General features: G+C 46.8%; 1 long non-coding RNA gene and 1 pseudogene across 1 annotated transcript; both read right to left on the bottom strand.

Moving 5' to 3' along the window:
* Positions 1-1,279: 1,279 nt before the first annotated feature.
* LOC101447150 (single-strand DNA endonuclease ASTE1 pseudogene) lies at positions 1,280-3,519 on the bottom strand (annotated as a pseudogene).
* A 3,264-nt stretch (positions 3,520-6,783) lies between these two features.
* LOC101447595 (uncharacterized) lies at positions 6,784-21,716 on the bottom strand. The gene is made up of 4 exons (XR_189141.4): positions 21,569-21,716; positions 20,615-20,892; positions 18,363-18,632; positions 6,784-14,124 (listed from the first exon to the last, which is right to left on the bottom strand). It is a non-coding gene; the product is annotated as an uncharacterized lncRNA (long non-coding RNA).
* Between the last annotated feature and the right edge of the window lie 44 nt (positions 21,717-21,760).

Raw genomic sequence — 21,760 nt, forward strand, 5'->3', positions numbered from 1 at the left:
TCATTTCATTTGTCAAATTTATACAGGTAGAGCTGTTTATAGTATTCTATTAAACTTTTTTTTTTAAGATTTATTTTTTTAAAATTTCTCTCTCCTTCCCCCACCTACCCCCAGTTGTCTGCTCTCTGTGTCCATTTGCCATGTGTTCTTCTGTGATCACTTCTATCCTTATCAGTGGCACCAGGAATCTGTGTTTCTTTTTGTGGCCTCATCTTGCTGCGTCAGCTCTCCATGTGTGTGGCGCCATTCCTGGGCAGGCTGCACTTTCTTTTGCGCTGGGCAGCTCTCCTTACAGGGCGCACTCCTTGCGTGTGGGGCTCCCCTAGGCGGGGGACGCCCCTGTGTGATATGGCACTCCTTATGTGCATCAGCACTGCACATGGGCCAGCTCCACATGGGTCAAGGAGGCCCGGGATTTGAACTGCAGACCTCCCATGTGGTAGACAGACGCCCTAACCCCTGGGCCAAGTCTGCTTCCCTCTATTAAACTTTTAATGTCTGCAGAGTTTGCAGTGGTAGCTTATGTTTTAATATTGATATGAGTAATTCATGTCTTCTCTCTTCTTTGTCAGTCTTGCTAAGAGTTTATCAGTTTTATTGACCTTTCCAAAGAACCAAAGTTTTGCTTTTTTAATTGACTTTCTCTATTTTTGTTTTTCATTTCATTGATTTTGGCTTGTATCTTTAATATCTCCTTCATTCTGTTTGGCAGTTTATTTTGCTCTTCTTTTCTTAGAAAAGAATACTTCGAGGTGAAAGCTTAGATTATTGATTTGAGAACTTCTTTTCTAATGTAAGCAATAGGGCTTTAACTCTTCCACTCAGGTTGCTTTAGCTGTGGCCCACAAATTTTTATATGCTGTATTTTCATTCAGTTCAATGTACTTTTTAGTTTGCATCTACATTAATTTGTTAGCACAAATCCTGTCACAATACTGATGTCTATTAGATATTTTAAAGCAATTTTATTGAGATATATTCACGCACCATACAATCCATCCAAAATGTACAACCAATGGCTTATAATTTCAATGTACTTTTTAATTTTCTTGAGATTTTTAAAATATATATTTTATTGAACTCTATCATTCATACATGAGGATGCCTACTCTTTGAAAACATAGCTGAGTTGCTGCAATTCAAAGGTAACAGATTATTAACTTATATGGATCATGAGAAGTTAAAGCACAGAAATTTCTAAATCAGGTTGTATTTAATAAAAGTAGAATACAAAATACCATGGAGTTCAAAGATCCCCTATTACAACATTGATCTCCTAACAGGTTAGTCCCAGAGAAGAAAGTTAATTGGAAGAAACAGGAAAATTTAAAGTCAGAATTATGCATTTAGGTGCAGATTGAGCTTATTCCTGCTCAGAGGCCTCAGTGGGTTCCTCCAAGTTTTCACCTGTCCACAGCCCAAGCCGACTGCTTCCCTCATGCCCAGCCCTGGCATCTGAGGGCGTTCCCGCTTGGTTCTGAGGCCAGGCGGCAGCTTGCTTCTTCTGCCTTTTTTTTTTTTTTTTTGAGCAGGATTTACCCTTTGGTAGGAGTGATTCAGGAGGGACATAGGGTCTCGTGGCAGTGAAGAGGCCCTCGTAAAGCTGCTTGGCCTCGGGACACGTGCCCAGGATTCTCTCTGCAGAGGTCGCCATCAGCTGCTGCTGGCACCGACCGTGCACCAGGCCTCCACTACACAGTCGGGTTCAATCTGGCTCTGGGAGAGGCACGGACAGCAGCTGACTGAGGTACAGCCCCATCTGGGGACAGCACTGCTACCGACAGCGCGCCGTGTCCAGCCCCACTCTCGCGTTGGGCCGTTTCTGCTCCTGCTCTCTGTGGAACTCCTCATACAGCACCTCAGCACCATTTCCCCGCAGTCCTTTATCAGGGCTGTTGGTCATGGCACGCAGGCGCCCCAGCAGCCTCCCCAGCAGCCAGGCTCGTGGATGATGCAGCTTTGCCTCGGCCTCCGTGTGCTGCGGCCAGTGGCAGCTGACAGCAATGCGCAGCCTCAGTGACGCAGGGATTGGGCTCGGGACAGCCTGTTTGGCCTTCAGGGTTTCTAACGGAAGCATCTGCCGCTGAACTCAGGAAAGCTCGGTCGATTTGCTTAAGTCAGAGTGCTCCTTGGGCAGTTCTACGGCACCCACGATGGAGGCTGTGATATTTTTATTAACCCTCTCCACCTCACTGAAAGCTAGAGGCTGAGGTGATGCCCTCCAGGGCACGGCTGCCAGCTGGGGGTCAGGGTTCAGGGGCAGCCCCAGAGGGTCTGCCGGGTGGGCGGGGCTCTTCTGGGGGCGTGAGGCTGCTGCGCGTTTTCCATCTGTGTGTGAAGAATGGTGCGTCTCAGCACCAAAGCGACGCTGATGGAAGGAGGCAGCTGGCCTCTGGCCAGAGCTACCGGGACCCATTCAGGCAGGCCCAGGTTCAAAGCATCTGGGCAGACGTAGGTCCCAGACTGGAAGAAGTCCTGCAGCTTCACCAAGGACTGCTGCTTTTCTCCATGGAACAGTGGAGAAGTTCCTTGACGTTGTCTCCATCCTTTTTTGGGAGATGATTCAGCACATTATCTAGTGCTTCTGAGGGGTCGGCAAACTGAGACAACCAGTTCAGAAGTCCCAGAACTCGGTGGTGTCTCCTCCCCTTGGCACTGGTACCTCCAAGAGGAAGGTGTACTGTACTTAGGAATGTCTCCACGCAAGACAGATTGACACGGTCATTTCCACAGAGCACCGCAGAGAGGGAGGAGAGCCTTGTTCACACTGCTGAAGTGATGGCAGAACGCATCGAGAGAAAACCACCTGGCACGGATGCAGCAGTCTCGTGTGTCCTTCACAGCGTTCCCATTTCTCCCCTGAAAGCCCTTCAATGGGCAAAACCCAGCTTTCAGATCAAAAATGCAAAAGTCACTATCTGAAGATAATACAGGGCAATTCCAATGATTAGCAAGTGTCATAATGTCTCGATCTGCTTCTGAAAAGCACTGGAAAAAACATACCTGTGACCTGATCAAAACCTGCATAAACACTTCCCTTAGGAGTAAGGGACACACATATCCAGTCCCACCGGCGGAAAGGGAATGGGCCATCTGCATTTTCTCTCGGGCTCGATCCTTTAGCGTTGTGAGCTTTTTATCTGAAGTGTCACATCCTCCATCTAGTACAACATATGGACAAAGCAAATAGCGATTCAGAGACCTTCTGTACAATGTCTGTAAAAGAATCATAGACCTCTCCGTATCGGAGCTCCAAGTCTGAACTGAAGTAAGGCCGGTGGAAAAGAGCATAGCCATCGATGATAACTTTTGTGTCCCCCAATTTCAAATCAGTGAAGAGCTCATTACTATGATCTTCCACATGAGTCCTCGGATACCCTAGATAACAGTCTGAACTGCCTGTACCTTCAGGCAACACAGCCAGCTGAGGGCTTTTCATTCTCTTCTCTTTTCCCTGTGCGGTACAAGGCACAAATGCAGCGGTTTCAGGGGGTTTGACTCTGGGAAAGGGGTGGAGGCGGCTGCTGACTCCCGTTTAGTACTTTTCCTAAACCAGCTCGTCTAAGAAAGGCACTTGCGCGCAAGGATGGTGTCGACTCAACCTAAAACAACGAGCGCAATCCTCCACAGGGGAGTTGTTCACACGGGCGCGGAAGGGCAGAGGCACAGGGCAGGCCTGGCGGAAGGCCGCCACCCCGCGCCGTGGCCGCGCACCCCGCGCCGCGCAGCAGCTGCTCCTCCCGCGGCCCCACGTGCGCGCCGCGCCGCCGCAGGCCCGGAGGTCCCCACACGTCCCGGCCCGGTCCCGGCCCAAGGCGGCTGTGGCGGCCGCGAGGGAAAGCTCCTTGAGACTTACTGAATCTGTAAGTTTCTATCTTTTGCCAAATTTGGAGAAATTTAAGCCAGTATTTCTTAAAATATTTTTCAGCTCCACACTTTTTTCTTTCCTTCTGGGACTCTAATGACATGGATGTTAGTGCTTCTCCTGTTGTCTCACAGGTCTCTGGGGCTCTGATATTTTATTTTTTATCAGCGAGTCTTCTGTTCTTCAGTTTGAGTTCTTTCTGTTGATCAGTCTTCAAGTTCAGAGATTATTTTTTTCTGTGTCTCCATTCTGTTATTGAGATCATCCAATGAGTTTTAAATTTTGGTTATTTTTCAGTTTCAAAATTTCCACTTGATTTTTCTTTATAGCTTCTATTTCTTTGCTGAGATCATTGTTTTCTATTTGTCTCAAGTGTGTTCATATTTGCTCATCAAAGGATTTTTATGGTGGCTGCTTTAAACTCTTTGGCAGGTAATCCCAACATCAGCATCATCTCAGGGTTGGTGTCTGTTGGCCGTCTTTTCTCATTCAAGTTGAGATTTTTCTGATTCTTGGTATTACAAATGCTTTTCCATTGTATCCTAGACATTTTGGATATTATGAGACTCTGGATCTTGTTTAAATCTTCTTCCGACATCACGCTGGTGGGGCAGGGTGGGGACTAAAGTCCATAGTCCCTGCTTGGCCTCTGGTAACACTGTGGGAAGGAGATGGGCATCTTGTTACTTCCAGGTGGGGATAGGAGTCTAGGCTGTCGTTCTGTCTCCACTGATGGTGGGGGTTGGATGCAGCATGTTTTTTCCCCCATGATGTTTGACTGCAGTGGCAAGGCATTGTCCAAAATATTCTGCCCTGCTAGGCTATCTTTTGGTTAGAGAGAGACCGCTTTTTCTTGTTTTTTGTTTGTTTTTTCCTGTCTGTGCCCATTGGCCTTTCTGGGTTGCAGGCTCTTCCAGTGCCCTCTCCAAGATAATAGAAGGCAAAAAGAAAATCCAGGGAATACAGTGCCATGCCAATTTTATGAGTCTGGAGATCCCTCATTGTCTTCTTCCTTTAATCTTTCATCAGTATCTTTCATTTACATTATGTATTATGCCCAGAGTTTTTTGCTGTACTTACAAGGAGGAATAGAGAAAAAATGGGTCTGTGTCATCTTGTCTGGCACTGTCAGTGACTTTTTCTAACTTTTATAATTTTAGGGTATTTTTTTAAATAAAAATTTTTAAAGAATAGTTTTAGATTTATAGAAAAGTTTCAAAGATAGTACAGAAAATTCCCCAAATCCAGTGTCCCCTACTATTAACAAACGTAAGTATGGTACTTTTGTCACAATTAATGAACCAATATTGGTATATTATTAACTAAAGTCCAGACTTTATCCAGATTTCCTTTTTCTGTTTCAGGATCCCGTGCAAGGTACCACATTACATTCAGTTGTCATATCTCTTTGGGCCCCTCTTGGCTGTGACAGTTTCTCAGACTTTGTTTGATGACCTTGATGGATTTGAGGAGTCAGGTATTTTGTAAAATGTCCCGTAGTTGGGCTTTGTCTGCTGTTTTCCTCATGATTAGATTCGGGATTTGGGGAGGAAACCACAAATGTAAAGTGACCATTTGCATCACATCATATCATGGGTCCATACTATCAATATGTCATCACTGTCAATGTTGACCTTGATCATCTGGTTGAGGCAGTGTTTGCTAAGTTTCTCTACTTAAAGTTACTCTTTTGCCCCTCCCCCTTTCCATATTGTACTCTTTGGAAGTCACTATGTGCAGCCCATGTAATTTCTTTTTAAAATATTTATCTCAGACCCTGTTATACTGTTACAAATTCTGATTTACTGGAAGAGATAATTTTTTCAAATGTTTCATTTTAATGTTGATTACATCAATGTGGAACATACAGCAGAGAAAAGATGACTATAAAGCCATGAGTTCAGGAACTAGTTGTCTTAGTACTTTCACACAGTCACAACTCATGACCTTATGAACCCTTCAAATACTGTAATAGCCATTTTTAGGGCGGGGGGGTAAATGAACACGGAAATCATATTCAGCCATAAGATGAAGAGAATTCTTCTGAATGCTTCTGTTTCTTTCAGGGAAATTTATTGGCAGAAATAGGAAGAATCCTTTCAGTTTTCTCTGGCACGCTTATTTTAAAAAGAGACCTGGATCTTACATATAATTTCCTCAAGGCTCTCACATTCCAAGGAGGGAAGCACAATTGTTAGTTATATTTGGCTTTTTGGTCATAGCTAGAGCTATTTTTAGAATAGACAGAATGGCAGAATGGCCTGTACTTTTTGTAGACTTTATAGTACATTGAGCCCTGAAAAGTAACCTCTCGAGTATATATATGTCCATCCGATAGAACTCGAAGCATAATAGTACCTATTTATATTACTAAAGACCGTCATAACTTTTTTTTTTTGCTTTTATGACATGCCTATTTGAACTATAATTTGTGTGATGCTGAATTTCTGGACATGAGTAATAAGAGAAAATATGATTTTTTTTTCACCAAATGGTCCAGGAATACATTACAGAGAAAAAGGGTGACTGCTTAAAATAAGGATATTATTACAATGTTCTGATTTATATTAAGAAAACTTTATGTAATCTCTGATGTCACATTAACAGAATATTTTGTGATTATGTTACATTATTCTCATTTAGCTTTTTTTTTCATTTTATCTAAGTCCTTGGACCCATAGATAATTGACTACACTGAAAACCTCTCAAAAACATCTCTCAATCTCTGAAAGAGTGACTCTCACCAACCCCAATTTATCCCCCTTGTTTTCAGCATGAGCATTCGAAAAAGAAGAACAAGGTGGGGGACTAACACTTCCAGCTTTTCAAACAAATTATAGAGTAAAATAATTAAGATAATTTGGTACTGGGGAAGGAACAGACAGATAAATGAAACAGAATAGACCAAGAAAAAGACCTAAATTCATAGGATTTTAATACATGATAAAATAAAGGTGGCATTTCAATAGTTGGGAAAGGATAGATTATTCACTAGCTGGTGTTGGGACAATAGGCTAATCATGGGTGGGAGGGGAAAAGCTGGCTCTTCACCTCATTCTTTTCACTAGATTAAATTCCTTTGGATCCAAGATTTAAACATAAAAAAAGAAATCATAAAAGTACTAATAAAAAGGGTTACCATTTTAACAGTTCTGGAATGGGAAAAGTATAAACATTAAACAAATTTCAAAAGCCATAAAATAAAAGTGTAATAACCTCTGTTCACTTAAAACAAACACAAACCCAAAAGATAAATGTCAAATTTAGAAGTATATTTATAATACATTTGACACACAAAAAGGCTAATTTCTTCAATGAATACAGACAGAACTTTTGCAAATCAAGAAAGGAAAACACAAGTAGAAAATAAGATATAAGTAGCCAATCAACACAGGAAAAGGTAACTAGCCTCACACAATTAAATGTAAATTAAAAATGAGATTCCATTTTCTACCCCTTGGTCTAAAAAAAAAAAAAAAAAGGAAAAGACCAGAGGTAAGGGGTCCAAGGCCATCAGGAATGGGGCGCCTTCCATATTTTCACGTGGCCCTTACCACATGAACAGAGGATGACTGTTGCCGCTCTAGAAGCGGGCAAGGGGAAGGGGGAAGGCAGATGGCAGAAGACAAAAGATGCATGCTCCACGGTCTGCTTCCTTTAACAAGTTTCTTGGAAGCCCATCCAGTAAATTCTGCTTACATCTCATTTGCCAGAACTGTGTCACCTGGCTCTGCATGGGAGTACAGGGAGCTGAGTATTTTTGAAAACTTTTCATGGTACAGTAAAGTGCACAAAGCATAAGTCTACAATTTCACCAGTTTTCACAATGTGAACACACCCAACCAAGCAGTATCCAGATGAAGAAACAGCACTGGCAGCCTCCTTGCAACACCCCAACTGGCTCCCTTCCCAGTTACCAGAGAAGATATTTTTCAGGGGTCCACTGCCACTGTAAACTAAATTGCATTCATTAGGGAAAAAGTGAATGCAGACAACCAGCCTGCTACACCCATTTTATATATTTGTCCAAAGGCACTCTTATCCTTAAACCTTCTCTCAAAATCTTTCCTTCTTAGTCCAAGAAATTTTCTTGTCCCTCAAGAAAGAATGGTTGATATTTACATTTTCTGTAATCTCTTATTGTGAAACTGGGACCAAGAACAACTAGCTGACCCCAAAGCAGAAACTTTTTGTAGCAACAGACCCACAGATGGACATAATAAGAAGGTCCCCATGGGGGGTTGCCGACCGGCCTGAGTTTGGAGAGATCTGAGAATATGGAGACATCCTACAGAAGCTTTAGGGACCCCACTCCATGAGTGTGATGAATATGGGGACATGTGCAATTCTATGTACATATCAACAGTTTTTAGAAGTGAGGAAACCAAAGATAAGAGCTATGTGGCCAAATCTTGGGAATGAACTCCAAATTCATACACTGTTAATGGTTTTCATATTGGAGAGAACATTTCTGACTGTTATGAATATGGGCAACTTTCCTTGGGGCTTCCAATTGTGTACTTGAACATCACAGCCCTTATCTTGGAGAGAATCCCTGCGGATGTGGGAGGCATCCGTCAGCGTGCCACCACCACACAGCATCGGTGCATTCACATGCAACAGAAACTCTACAAATGCAATGAATGCGCGCATGAGGGCTTTCAAGAAAGTAAAGCTCATTTGACGTCAGAGAATTCACACTGGAGAAAAGCCGCGTGCACGTAATGGCTAGGATGCTTTTAGATGGAGCCCAGGGCTGATTAGACATCTGGGATTTCACAGCAGAGAGAAGCCCAGTGAATAGAACGGAGTCAGAGTTGCCTCCTTAGTCAATCCCAGCTGATTCCTTTGGGACTTCAACAGGCCATATGTAATGAATACAGGGAACTATTTAAGGGAACGTGGAAGATATTGAATATCAGATCATTCATCCTGGAGAGGAGGCTCTGCATATCGTCAATGCAGAAAATCATCTGGGGATAGCGCAGCCCTTTCTCATCAGAGGAGAATTCACAGGAAATAAACTCTTGTCAAGACCGTGGGAGAGCTTTTAGTCAGCAATCAGGCTAATTCATGCTGGAGAAAGACCTTGATTATGGAGAATGGGGGAAAGCCTTCAACTTCTCCTTTTCGGGTTTCAGAGAATCCTTAGTGCAATCCAGAGAAACGTCATGGGGGAATTCAGGGTTTATTAAGTATGGCACTAAAGCGTTAATCACATCAAAGTAGGGGTTTGAACTTTTTGATTTTTCCATTCCAACCAAAGTTTTCATTCCTGTCTCTGATGATCTCATAGGACTTTTTTTTCCTCTAATGACTCATCTTTCTTACATTATCATACCTTTTATAGGCTTAAATTCTCATTCCACTAGGTATTCAGTACATTTCTGCTAAATAAATGAAGTGACAAAATAGGCTAGCACCGAGCTGCACTGTTTGGGGACTTTCAGGGGTGCATAAGGACTGCTTTGAGAGGGGCTAGGGGGCGGCAGACTTGGCCCAATGGATAGGGCGTCCGTCTACCAAATGGGAGGTCTGCGGTTCAAACCCGGGCCTCCCTGACCCGTGGGGAGCTGGCCCATGCCCAGTGCTGATGCGCGCAAGGACTGCCCTGCCACACAGGGGTGTCCCTGAGTAGGGGAACCCCACGCGCAAGGAGTGCGCCCCGTAAGGAGAGCCGCCCAGCGCAAAAGAAAGTGCAGCCTGCCCAGGAATGGTGCTGCCCACATGGGAGAGCTGACACAACAAGATGACGCAGCAAAAAGAAACACAGATTCCTGTGCCGCTGACATCAACAGAAGCGGACAAAGAAGATGCAGCAAATAGACACAGAGAATAGACAACCGGGGTGGGGGGGGAGGGGAAGGGGAGAGAAATAAATGAAGAAATCTTTAAAAAAAAAAAAAAAAGAGGGGCTACGCTTAGTGGTACAGCCTGGTGGCTGCCAATTCTAGTAGCACTGCACCACATCCACAGGTGGGTCCCCTAAATCTGCTACACGCCTTTAGGCCACGTTTCTACACTGCTGTTGAGGATTTGAGTTGGGAAACGGTTGGGTGACTCTGAATGTTATGGGATAATTCATATTTGTAGGACACATTAGGAGGATGCCGATGCAATGAGCTCAGTTTCTCTTTGTTTTATAAGGAAATAATAGAATTTTAAAGAGAGAGAACTAGAGTTCTTCTCACTTCCTAAGGGAGGGATGAGGCACATTTTCTTGGGTTATATTGCTTAAATAAAGCTGGGCCAGAAGGTTTTCTCCAGTCCTCATGGCCTGACCACTCTCCCCCCACAATCTCACTCCTCATCCCTAGACGAGTATTCTCAGTGTTCCAAAATGCACCTCTCCTTTCACTGCATGAACTTGAGTTAGAAGCGATTCAGGTCCTCTGGCTCCTGGCTTTGCATAGAAAAGACAAGAGGGCGGAAAAAAAACAAAACAAAACAAAACAGAAAAAGGGAGACATAGGGAAGAGATAATAAAGGAATTGGGGAGTGCTTGTATACAGAGAATGGAAACTCCAGGCTCCACATTCCTAAGAGAATCTAAAACATCAGATAGGCTGGCTGGAGAGTAACCAAAGGGTCTAGTTTTTCGCCACTTGAGTTCGTGTCTTAAACTTCCGGCTAGTACATGGAGCTCATAAAGTCCTGCCGTGGTCACTGGCTTCCTTCTCCAGAATCATCCTATCTTTCCCCATCTGACAATTCTAACCCGCTGCTCGTGTCTTCCCTGTTTCGGCCCTTGCTTAGGCACCAGTCTCAGAGATTAAAACCTCACTGAACCTGTTCCTCCTAATTCATTGAGACCTATTTTTGAAAACTCATGTTCATACCCCTGGAACTTTCCTATTTCTTTCTTTCTTTGTGTGTGCCCTGTAGGCTCAGGAATTGGGACTACGTGCTGGAACTGTTCCATAGACTGTGACAAATTCTGACTATTAATTTCCTAACTCTTAAGCAAGCTTTCCAATGTCTAATCTTAGGTCAATGTTCCACTTGGATCTATAGCAAGAGCCACGAGGCTCCAAGGAGTTGATGACAGAGAGCCTGCTATACTGCTTAGGAATGCTTTAGGCTGTAAGCAACAGAAATCTGCCTAGCAAATAAAGGCATTTACCTTTAAGATTCATAAGGCTGGAAGCAGGTGGTTCCAGGACAGGTGCAGTGGCTCAGCACCCAGGCTCTTTTGGAACAGCATGCTGGCTACTTCGCTTGGATATATTGCCCCATGGTCTCATGATGGCTGCTTCAGCTCCAAGTAGCATCCCTTCAAATATCCACGTTCAAGCAGGAAAAAGGGACAGGTATCCTCACTCTCACTTAATCAAAAAGAAAAATTCTTCCCAAAAGTCCCCCAGCCAATTCCCTCTGAAGTTTCAGTAGCAGAACTGAGTCACAAACCCACTTCTAAGGCAACTGACCACAAAGGGAATGATGAACAAGCTTGCTGCCAGGAGGCACGTGGCAAAGCAAGGCCAGACGGGCTTTCTCTGTCTCTCCTGGAGTCCCAGCTCTACTCTGGCCATTCCTCCTTTATTCTCTTGCCCAAAACAGGCTTACCCCTGCCTCCCCTACTATGCGTGGATTTTCTCCATGTCATAGTTTGTATTTTTTTTCCCTTCTAACTCCATGTGTCTTCCTCAATATAATCTGGACTTCCACCTTGTCCCACGTGGGTGGGCCCCACTTGCCCTCATGATCTCGTGCAGAAACTCTGACTTCTTTGTTCAGAGTTCCAAAAGAGGGACTCTGATTGGCTTTTGTTATATTTTTGAGCCAACTGGTTTAAAAGTCACTGGCCAGCCAATATTGGACCCAACAAACTGCCTGTGTGTGTGTGCAGGGAGGGGCCCGGGGGCAGGGTTCTATGGTATGACACGCAGCACACCTCAGAAGGAAACTGAGGGCTAGGGCAGGTATAGCAGAGTGGAGGAGAGCACAGCACCCCGAGCAACAATGTAAGGAGAGGAGAGAAAGGCCACCAGGAAGCACATGGGGAGACGAGCACAGGAGTGAAAACGCCATTCGGACATTTCCTCCCCAGCAGATGCCACATGGAGAAGAATCGAGGACTCCAGCTGGCAGAGAGAGCCCAGGCTCCTGGCATCTGGCCCAAGTTGAACCGCCCCAGCCACGCCAGCAGAGGCCCACACATTGTGGAGCAGAGATAAATTGTTCCCTCTTTGTGCTGCCTGAATAACCGGCACGAATTGAGAGCAGAATCACAGGCCCTTGAGATCACCGTAACTCCAAAAGCTTCACAGAACTCCACAGCGGGAATCCCAGCGACTGCCGTGGAAAGCCTGGTGCCCCTCATGACCTGACTTTGATAGGGGATCTGAAATGTTCATCGCCCACTAGAGTTGGTCTCTTAGGAACCATTTTGTGGCTTTGACAGGCCGTAGAAGGGTTTGTTGAGGGAGGATTCTTTCAAAGATGGCCTATTTATTACACAGGCTTAAGTGGGTCAGTTATTCTAGCAAATGAAATAAAAAATCCTGCAATGGAAAAACAACTGCTTTTTCAAGCATGGCAAATGGACAGACCTGGATTTAATTCCTTGCTCCTACTCTATCAGTTGCATGACCTTGGGCAAGTTATAGAACCTCTCAAAGTCTTATTTTCTTCATTTCTGACTTGAGGATAGAAACACACCTATTTCAGAGGTTGCGGGGAAGGCTGAATGAGAAGCTGGACATGAAGCACTTGCCAGAGTCAGCACTCAATACATATTAGTTACTATTATCCCAGAGCTTCCAGTCCCTGAGGTGAGGGAGGGTCAGAGGCACGGGAAGAGGCTGGCGTGGCAGTCCCAGAAGGGGAGCTCTCTGTGTCCCCCCAGACCACAAGCCACACTCTCTCCGTGGGGAACGGCCTCCCCGGCTCCCTCAGCATGCTTGGCCGAGAGCCGCCGAGCCCTCCAGCCCCAGCTTCCCCGCCAGCCTTCCCATGGGCATCCCTGCCATCTCCCCCACCTGCCCCAGTATTGCTTATCCCATTTGGCCTTGGGATAATCATTAGAAGAGCAATTTGAGGGCATCTGGAGACCCGCACAAATGACCTTTCAGCTCTAAAATTCCAAGATTGGAGCATAGACTAGGAGATCAGCTGTCTCCTGTGGCCTGGAGATAACCAGGTTAAGCACAGAAGCCTCTGAGAGGCAGTTGGCAAGGGCTCTCCCTTCCTTCCTCTCCTCAGTTCTCAATGATCTGGTCACATCGCCACCAAGTTAAAGGGTTAGCTGTTTACAAGACGACCCGGACTCTGAGGAAGTACAGTTCCTATGTCAGCAGGACCCACACTGGGACTGGTTCTTACAGCCCTCACCAAGAACACTTTCAGCCCACCAGCTTTTAAAGAGAGAAGAGAACTCCACGGCTCTATAAAATTCTGGATTTATGCAGAGACTTTGTCCCCTCATTCTCAGGGGAGATGGAGAATTTACCACTAATCAAAGAGGCCTTTTCTGCACTTTGTGCTTGAGACCCAGAACTGGGCCATGAACCAATGGCTGGGAGACTCACTGAGGGCTGGGGAGGCTGGTGGAGGGCTGGCGGAGGCCAAGGTGGGCAGACAGTACAGTCACTAACGCCCGGTCTCCAGTTTACCTCCAGGAACTCCTTGGTTGCCTGGTAATCACTCATTCAGGAGCAACTGCGTGAACACCTACTATGTGCTAGAAGCTCAATTCAACCCTGTGAATATACAGATGCCCTCAAAGACTGCCAAGGTCCACCCAGGGTGGTTTCTGGGCCAGTCAACTTAACCAGGCTACTCTGAATGGACAGTCCTGCAACTGTCCCGATCTCTTGTTCCTTCTCTCCCTCCTCCCAAAGTTGCTCCAGGGCCTAGTGCAATGTGTGGCAAGCAGCTACACTCCTCAGCAGAGTTGAGGTGACACAGATGCAGCACCTGTCACCTATTGGATCATGGGGACTAACCTGGCTGCCTGCCTGGTGGTGGCTTTGGCAGGAAGGGGGGTGGGTGACGAGGACGAGATGGCCTCCCTCCCTGCGTGACCTTGGTGGAAGAGAATGACCGACAACCATCCCAGAGAAGGCAGGACACGTTTCAGTCAGGCTGCACACATCTCCACCCACGACTGCCCTGAACCACAAGTCCATTTGCTGGGACTGCAGGGTCCATCACCGTTTACAGGCAGCCAGTGCCCCCCTCTTCCGGGGCTCAGTGTTCCGAGGTGCTGTGAAGAATAGAGCGGACCAGATGTGGTTCAGCCTCAAAGAGATTTCAGTCTATTTGAGAAGAAAAAGACACATAAAAAAATAATGAGACCAGAGCATTAAATGAATACTAAATGGGCTTTACCAGCAGTGACTCGCCCAGAAATTCCAAGGTGGAGCCTAATTGTGAGCTGACACCGTTCCAGGGGGGCTTCAGGGAAGAGGCCGGCTTTGGGCCAGCCTTAAAGGATGGGCAGAATTCAAATGGTGGTGGCAGTGATGGTCTGGGCTGCACTAAAGAGTATGACAGCACTGGTCAGTGCTCAGGATATTATAGTTTGCTCCCACGCCCCCTGTGAGTAAACGCTTCACCTGGGCCCTTCTCTGTTCTCTCCGCTGTAATCATAAGAGGACACAGCTGGAGCCAGAGGCCTGATGCAAGAGCTGTTTCTCAGAAACGGGAGCCTGCAGCATTCCCATTTCCTATGGTCTCATCGTAAGGTGGACTGGGGCTAAGGGCACGTCAACACACAAGCTCAGGCTTGTGTGACACATGGGGGAGGGAGAAGGGTAGCCTGGGAAGATGGATGCCAGGGTTGGGAGGAGACTTTATTGCTTTGGGGGATCACAGACTCCTAGCCCCAACCTTGCTCCACCAGCCTGATATCTGTGGCCGAACATTTAGACAGAATTTTGCTACACAATCAAAGAATTCATACGCTAGGAGAAATCTTTGAATGCTACAAATAAGAGAAAATTCCTCTCAATTCATCCTAAAGGATCCCCACGTGTGGGGCGAGGGCAGGAAAAGCCTCCGCTGGAGGGGAGCAGTCATGAGAGGTGAGAACTGACGCAGTGGTCTGCAGGTCAGAACGGGCAGAAGCCCCCGCCAGCGCCAACCCACAGGAGTGCTGCGCAGGAGAAAAGCGACATCCTCAAAGAAGGAAATGGCCTTCCGAGAAAACCACCTCACCCCACGTCAACGGAGTCACTGTGGGGCTAAATCTTCCGAGTGGAGTGAGTCAGGGGCTGGTGATCATTTGAAAAACCAGGTCTTAGTCACCCCCGGATTCCAACTAGAGCAAGACTTGATCCTAAAACCATGAGAAATCAGGTTTTTTATTTTTAATTTTAGGAGATAATGGGGATGGAAAGCAGGCACTCAACCACGGAGATACATCCACTCCCCGGAAGAGTTTTAAGTTGGGGGGGGTGACCCGAGCAGCCCTGTTGTTCATCCCTCAGCTGCCCACGGCTGCCACCATGAGAGGAGCTGTCAAATTTGGGGCAGACGTGGTGAAAGAGGGAGCTTGTTACCTCTGCCTTGACTTCCTCGTGAAACAAGGTTTTCCAAGAGGCACTGTGAGCAGAATGAGCAATAAAGCCTTGGTAACTTCCATGGGAGTTGCTAATTCCTGGATTTGAGGGGAAAAAAATTGTCTTGTGTATGAAAGACAGGTGCACCACAGCCAGTGATTTTGGGGACAGACATTCTTAAAGAAACATCCCTCTCTTGTGGTCTGTTTGGGTATTGCTAACTGAAGATCTGCAAATACGGGTCTAAGGGACTGCCTCTTGATTCTCATTCAGAAAACCAGATGAAATTAAGTCAGCTTATGGCTCCCAGGTAATTCCCCACCTTTTCTTTCTTTTAAAGAGAAATCTGACTATATATTAGGAAAAAATGCTAGACAGACACTCAGATGTTACTAGTGGGGCTCTTGGAAGAAAGGTGACTAATGGTTTTTTAGTTTTGTTTATATGTATTTACTTTTTTTTTTCTGCTATGGACATGTATTACTTTTGCTCATAAGGAAAAAGAGCAGTATATGTGTGTGTTTATATATATACATTTAAAGAACCAAAATGACAAAAAAGTGCCCTAAGATGGGACTAAGGTGGGGGCCAAATGGCTGATGTGGCACCGAGGGGCGTGGCGAGGAGCTGCTGCCCAGCCCAGCGCCCTGTTCTCTTCCACACCCAGGCAGCACCCACCCTGCTGGTTGTAACAGCACAGAGAGCATAGCAAGTGTTGGCGAGGATGCGGGGCAACAGAACCCAGCACGCTGCTGCTGGGCATGCATGATGGTACACAGCTGGGGAAACAGTTTGGCAGTTCCTCTAAAAGTTAAACAGAATTGCTAGCCTGTTTTCCTTCTCTTTTAGGGTTTATGCTACAGTTATAATCGTGTGACTGCACAAATTTTCATCTGATGATTTTTACCAAACATACTGCCTTCAAAGAGGTTTTTGGGGCTCCCTTCCCTCAGAGAACTCCTTCCCTCACAGGAAGATCTAGAAATGCATGGTCCAGTCTGGCAGCTACCAGTCACACATAGCTACTGAGCACTTGAAATGTGGCCCAGCCCCAACTGAGATGTGCTGTAAGTGTACAGTACAGGTCCAATTTTGAAGACTAAGTGGGAAAAAAAGTAAAGTATCTCCATAGAACAGATTACATCCTGAAAATACAACATTTTAAATATAACAGATGAAGTGAACCATATTAAAATGAATTTCGCCTGTCCCTTTTAGTTTTTTTTAATGTGGCAAGTAGAAATTTTAAAATTACACACATGGCTCACGTTCTATTTCTACTGGACAGCACTGATCTAGGACTTGCCACTCAGAGTGTGCTCTGCTCCGAGGTCGACACCACCTGGCAGGCCCTCAGAACTGCAGAATATCAGAGGTGAGTTAGAATCTGCATTTTAACAAGCTGCTCAGGTGATCCACGGGCACAGGGAAGTTTGAGAAGCGCTGATTTGAAATACTGTATTCAATAGAGCAACAAGAAAGACAATGTCAACCATTCCTAACATCGGTGATAATTTAGTTTCCAGGATAATTCCGCATCTATTTGATTTGATTGTGAGGAGCATCTTCATACCAGCTCAGTGCAGACTCTGACTTTACTGATCCTGGAAATGTTTCTGAACCTCTCTGAACCGATGATGGGTCATATCTAAAGTGTCTTTTCCTCAGAATTCCTGGGATCATTACTTACGCTTTAAGAACGTGCTTTGTTGAAGTCACACACACACACACACACACACTCACACTCACACACACACAGAGTACACATGATTCCTGTTTAGAGACATATAAGCTGAGGCTAAGTGAAATTAGCTTGCCCAAATGAGCTGCTCCTCAATGCTGGGTCTTCGGTGTCTAGTCAGGGCCTCCTCATGACCCCTGCTGCCTCCACAAGCTTCGGGTGGGGGCTGCTCTGGCTAACCCACATGTGACACATCAGGTCTGCCATTCAGTGGGCTCCAGGGGTGGGAATTCTCTGCTAAGGAAGCACAGAGGATCCAGGACTACTCTCAGTGCAGGTGGACCCACAGGCGGCACAGGGCCAGGGCACCCAAAGTTTGGGGGCCACACTCAGGGTGCTGCCTTAGGTTGTTTGGAGTCACGTGGCCTCTGACAGGGCAGGCTGCAGTGAACTTCCAATTTCCCCGCACTCTCAGGGCACACACCTCCTCAGAAACAGTTGTACCTCAGCTCCTGCTGGGCCAGATGGTTCCCTAGAGAAATTCTGGCAACCCAATCCCAGGGGAAAAAAGCCTTTGAAATTCATGTCTTGGTAACTGTCTGTTCCTTCTGAGGTGTCAGCTGCCACCAGCTCTCTTACTCTCCCACTACACAGGACTCTCTCCTGAAGCACCTCTCCACAGGCCTGGCCATCAGGGGATACTGAGTATGCTTTCTGGGGTATCTGTTAAATGTCTTATGCTGCCTCTTGACTTCTGAGCTCTGGTCAAATGGGGAGGCTGTGGGTTAAGGCAATGGGTAGCCGGCCATTTCCATGCAGGCTTCAAACATGTTGTTTTAGGGGCTAAACATGAAGCCCCTCCATGTTTGTCCATGTGCAGGATCACTCCTGGGCATGGGTTTTCTGAAGGCCTTCCCACAACTCAGGGGCCCACAGGGCTTCTCTCCCTGGGCGTGACTTCCCCGGTGGTTAGTCAGAGCAAGTGCCAGTGGAAGGTGCTTTCACGCTCTTTGCCCCCACAGGGCTTCTCTCCCCAGCTGTGATGCCCTGGTGTTCACTGACAGCTGAGCTCTGGCGAGGGGCTGTCCACATTTATCCTTGAGGGGTTTCCTCCTGTGTGGAGCCTCTTGAGTGAGGTGAGAGCTCTGCCGAAGGGCTGCCACATTCCCTTTCTACAAGCCAAAGGTCTCTCTCCAGCGTGGACTCTTGGGTGCTGAGTAAGAGGGGGGCATGGTTGGAAACTCTGGCCACATGGTCTCCTTCTGGGGGTCTCTTCCTTTCCACCTCTTCTGATTTGGGACAAGGGACTCACCTGGCCTGCAGGCTTAGTTGCTTGCATCTCCTTAATGGCTTTTCTCTCCTCTCCTGCTTGAAACTCTCCTTTTGGGAAGGAGCACTGCTTGGCCTCTCCTCTGAGAGGTTCCCACATGCTGCTCTAAGGTACTGGGACACTCAGAGGTGTCTCCCAGCCCTGGTGCCCACAGAGCTTCCCTGGAGTCTTCTTGAGGTCACCCGGTGGGATCTTCTTCAGGAAGTTCCTGAGCTGAGGTGAACCCCTTGTTCTCGGTCCTCATGTCACCACCTGAAATCATAAGAAGAAAATGATTTATTTCCTGTGTGAAAAAAGCCATCTAAATAAAACCCGTGCCTACCATAGGGGAAGGGTCAAATAAACTCTAGTATAGCCAATCTGTGTCACAGAATACAATGATGAAAAATGAGGTTGCAGAATATTTAATGATCTGAAAAGGCACAATTTTTTGTATTTATTTTTTGCTCCTCTTATTTTCTGAATGTTCTATAATGCATTATTTCACAAATCTGAGGCAAAGATGGGGAAAAGAGCAGGAGACTAAAGTGGTAGGTGGAGTGACGTGAGGGAGGCCTGAGATGTTTGGAAAGAATAACTTCAGCAATCCTGGCCACAAAGTAGAAGGCTGTGGCAAGCCGGCAGCTGAGGAAGCTACCCGAAGGGCCTGAGGGTAGGGACCTCCAAAGAGGGAGTCCTGAGGCTCCCCTCAGGGGCGGGGAGGAAGGCAGGAGGAGGCGCTTATGGGCTGGGCTTGGAAGCTTACAAGCACCACACGAGGGCAGCAGCGGTTGGCAGCGTGAGGTAACTGCAGAGAGGGGAAAAGCTGCCGAGGGAGAGGGAAGAGCGCTGGGTTTGAGGGTGTGATCCTATGTTGGACCAAAAAACTCATAAATAACATCATATCTATGATATTATCATACAATAATTTAAATAATGATCAAATTAAATGTTTACCACTTTGTAATTTACAAAGTAATTTCTCATCCTTTATTTTTTAACATTTCCATTTCTCGATTAAATGTACATTCTTTTTTTTTTTCCTTCTCAAACATTTCCATCTCATCCATTATTTTGATGCTCACTGCCAAGGAAACTGAGGCTCAGAGAAGTTGAGTACTGGCCCAAGATCACCCAGCTAGGATGGGGCAGGGCCAGGCCTGGAAGCCAGTGCTGCTGGCCCCAGTGCTCCTTTCCCTGTACTCTGCTGCTGAGCCGTCTTGAGTCTGGACACTGAAGGTGTAAGGAGGCTGTAGCCAAGGAAGGTATTAAAAATATTGAACAACTGGTAGGACCCAAACACTGACCAATCAGAACAGAAGCTGGCCTCAGCACTGGAGCAGGATCCCAAGTCCTCAGAGGGTAATAACCCAGAATAACCCTTAGATGCTGAACCTAGAAGAGATCCTGAGGGAGGACCTGGGGGTGGCTAAGGTGGCCAACGTGCCTGGTAGGGCCCTCGGGGCAGAGAAGCAGCTGGTGACCAACTGGTAAAGCAGCATTTCAATACTTCAACAACCTAGCCATCCACTCTGGTGGGTACCAGCTGAATGTCATTCCTGCCTATGGCCTCCCCTACTTCTATGACATGTGGATTCCAAAAGGGACACAACACCCTTGGAGTTGTCCAATGTGTCAACAATTACTTCAGTGTGGCATGTGGCAGCTCTTTTGCCAAACCACACTCCACAGAGAAGGAACTTGTTCCCCTGATGCATGTTTCTATGGATGTGTCCAAATCTGTGGAGTCAACTCTTGGTTGCTCATACAAAGATCAGTGGGCATTGCTAATCTAAAACAGGAACTTCATCTTTTTATTTGGCGCTGCAAAAAGTGTTTACTGCCCCACTATAAGGGAATATACTGAATTCTGAGAATTTACAGCAAACAAAAACAGTGATGTAATGAAATCTGTCTGAAGGAGGAGAGAGAAGTGTGACCAGCTCCTCCACCATGCCCTGCTCCTCCCCCTGGGTTGGGAGGCATAGCCTCTTGATTTCCAACCCCCCTCCCATTTCAAAAAAGCCCAGTGCTGTGTAAAATGTGAACTATTCAGGGAATGAATCACACTCAGCTGTGGCTGATGCACCCACGGCTAATTGAGAAGAGCATTTGCATTCTCTTTGCTGTCCTCCAATGGTCTCAGTCTGAGTCCTGGACTCAGTTCTAGGATGGGCTCCTGGATCTGCCACTCGAGCCTCCACCAGAGGCAGCAGAGCTCCCACAGACATCTCAGAACGTCTCCAAGCACAAACCTCCTGATAAGACTGTCTGAAGTGCTGATGGGTCAGCTCCAGGTTGGGGGCATGGTTCCCTTAGAGCAGGGTCTCTTTCCCCCACAAACGGTCCTCTTCCTGCATCTTCACCAGCAGAATTCTGTCCTGCTTTGGAAGGATTTGGGGGGCCAAGGACATAGCTCTTCTCATTGCTGTGGCCATTCTTGCCTGGAAAAGTCCCGAAGGAGACTCACTTGAGGGAGGGTTAAACTTCACAGAAACTCCTCATGAGCTGCTTTTTTCCCCCAGAAACATTCCTGAAATACACAAAATACACTCTCTTATTAAAAACTCTTTTATTATGGAAAGTTTCAATCCCATTAAAGTGGACCCAATGATACAATGAACTCTCACGTACTCATCACCCAGCTTCAAAAACTTGTCATTTTCTGCCATTCTTGTTTCATCCATCCCTCTCTACACTTCACATCCTTTTTTTCCCCAAAAATTTTCATCTTGTAATTTATTTGTTGAAGTATTTCCATTGTGTGTCCTTACACTGAAATAACCCTTAATAAATTTTTGAGCGCCTATTCTGGGCGCTTTGTGTTGGAAATAAGGGAGTGAGCATTCAGCCATGCCCCTTGGGGCAAATCCTTCAGTCTCCCTGGGCGTCGGTTCCCCCTTCTCTAACAGAAGAGGACTGGACTAGACGATATGTAAAGGCTGCGCTACGACCCACTCTACGATTCTACGCAAAACTCCAGCCTAGTATATTCCAGGGAACTCTCGACGTGAACTACATCGAGCAAGGCCAGCAGCCCGGCCCAGAAAGGGCGAGCCCGGCGGCGGTGCCGGGGAGGATCTGCGCCGACAGCCGCCCACCCAGTGGCCGGTCCCTGGGTGCCCGGCCTCCGGGGCGTCAGATCGGGGCTGAAAGCCGAGGTGACCCGACGCGAGAGAAGCCCGTCCCGGACGTCAGAAAGTCCTCACCCCCCGCAGGGCTCGTCGCGTGGCGGGTCACCGCGCTCGGTCTGACCGCCGGCGCCGGCCTGTGGCCGGTAGATGCACGTGATCAGGACTAACGGCAGGAGCTCTGACCTTTGGCCCCCGGCCCATCTCCCGCCCGACTACCACTCCCACAGTCCTCAGCGGCGAGCCGGTTACCGCGGAGACGTGGCGGAC

This window comes from Dasypus novemcinctus, chromosome 23, assembly GCF_030445035.2.
Source record: "Dasypus novemcinctus isolate mDasNov1 chromosome 23, mDasNov1.1.hap2, whole genome shotgun sequence".
NCBI lineage: Eukaryota > Metazoa > Chordata > Mammalia > Cingulata > Dasypodidae > Dasypus > Dasypus novemcinctus.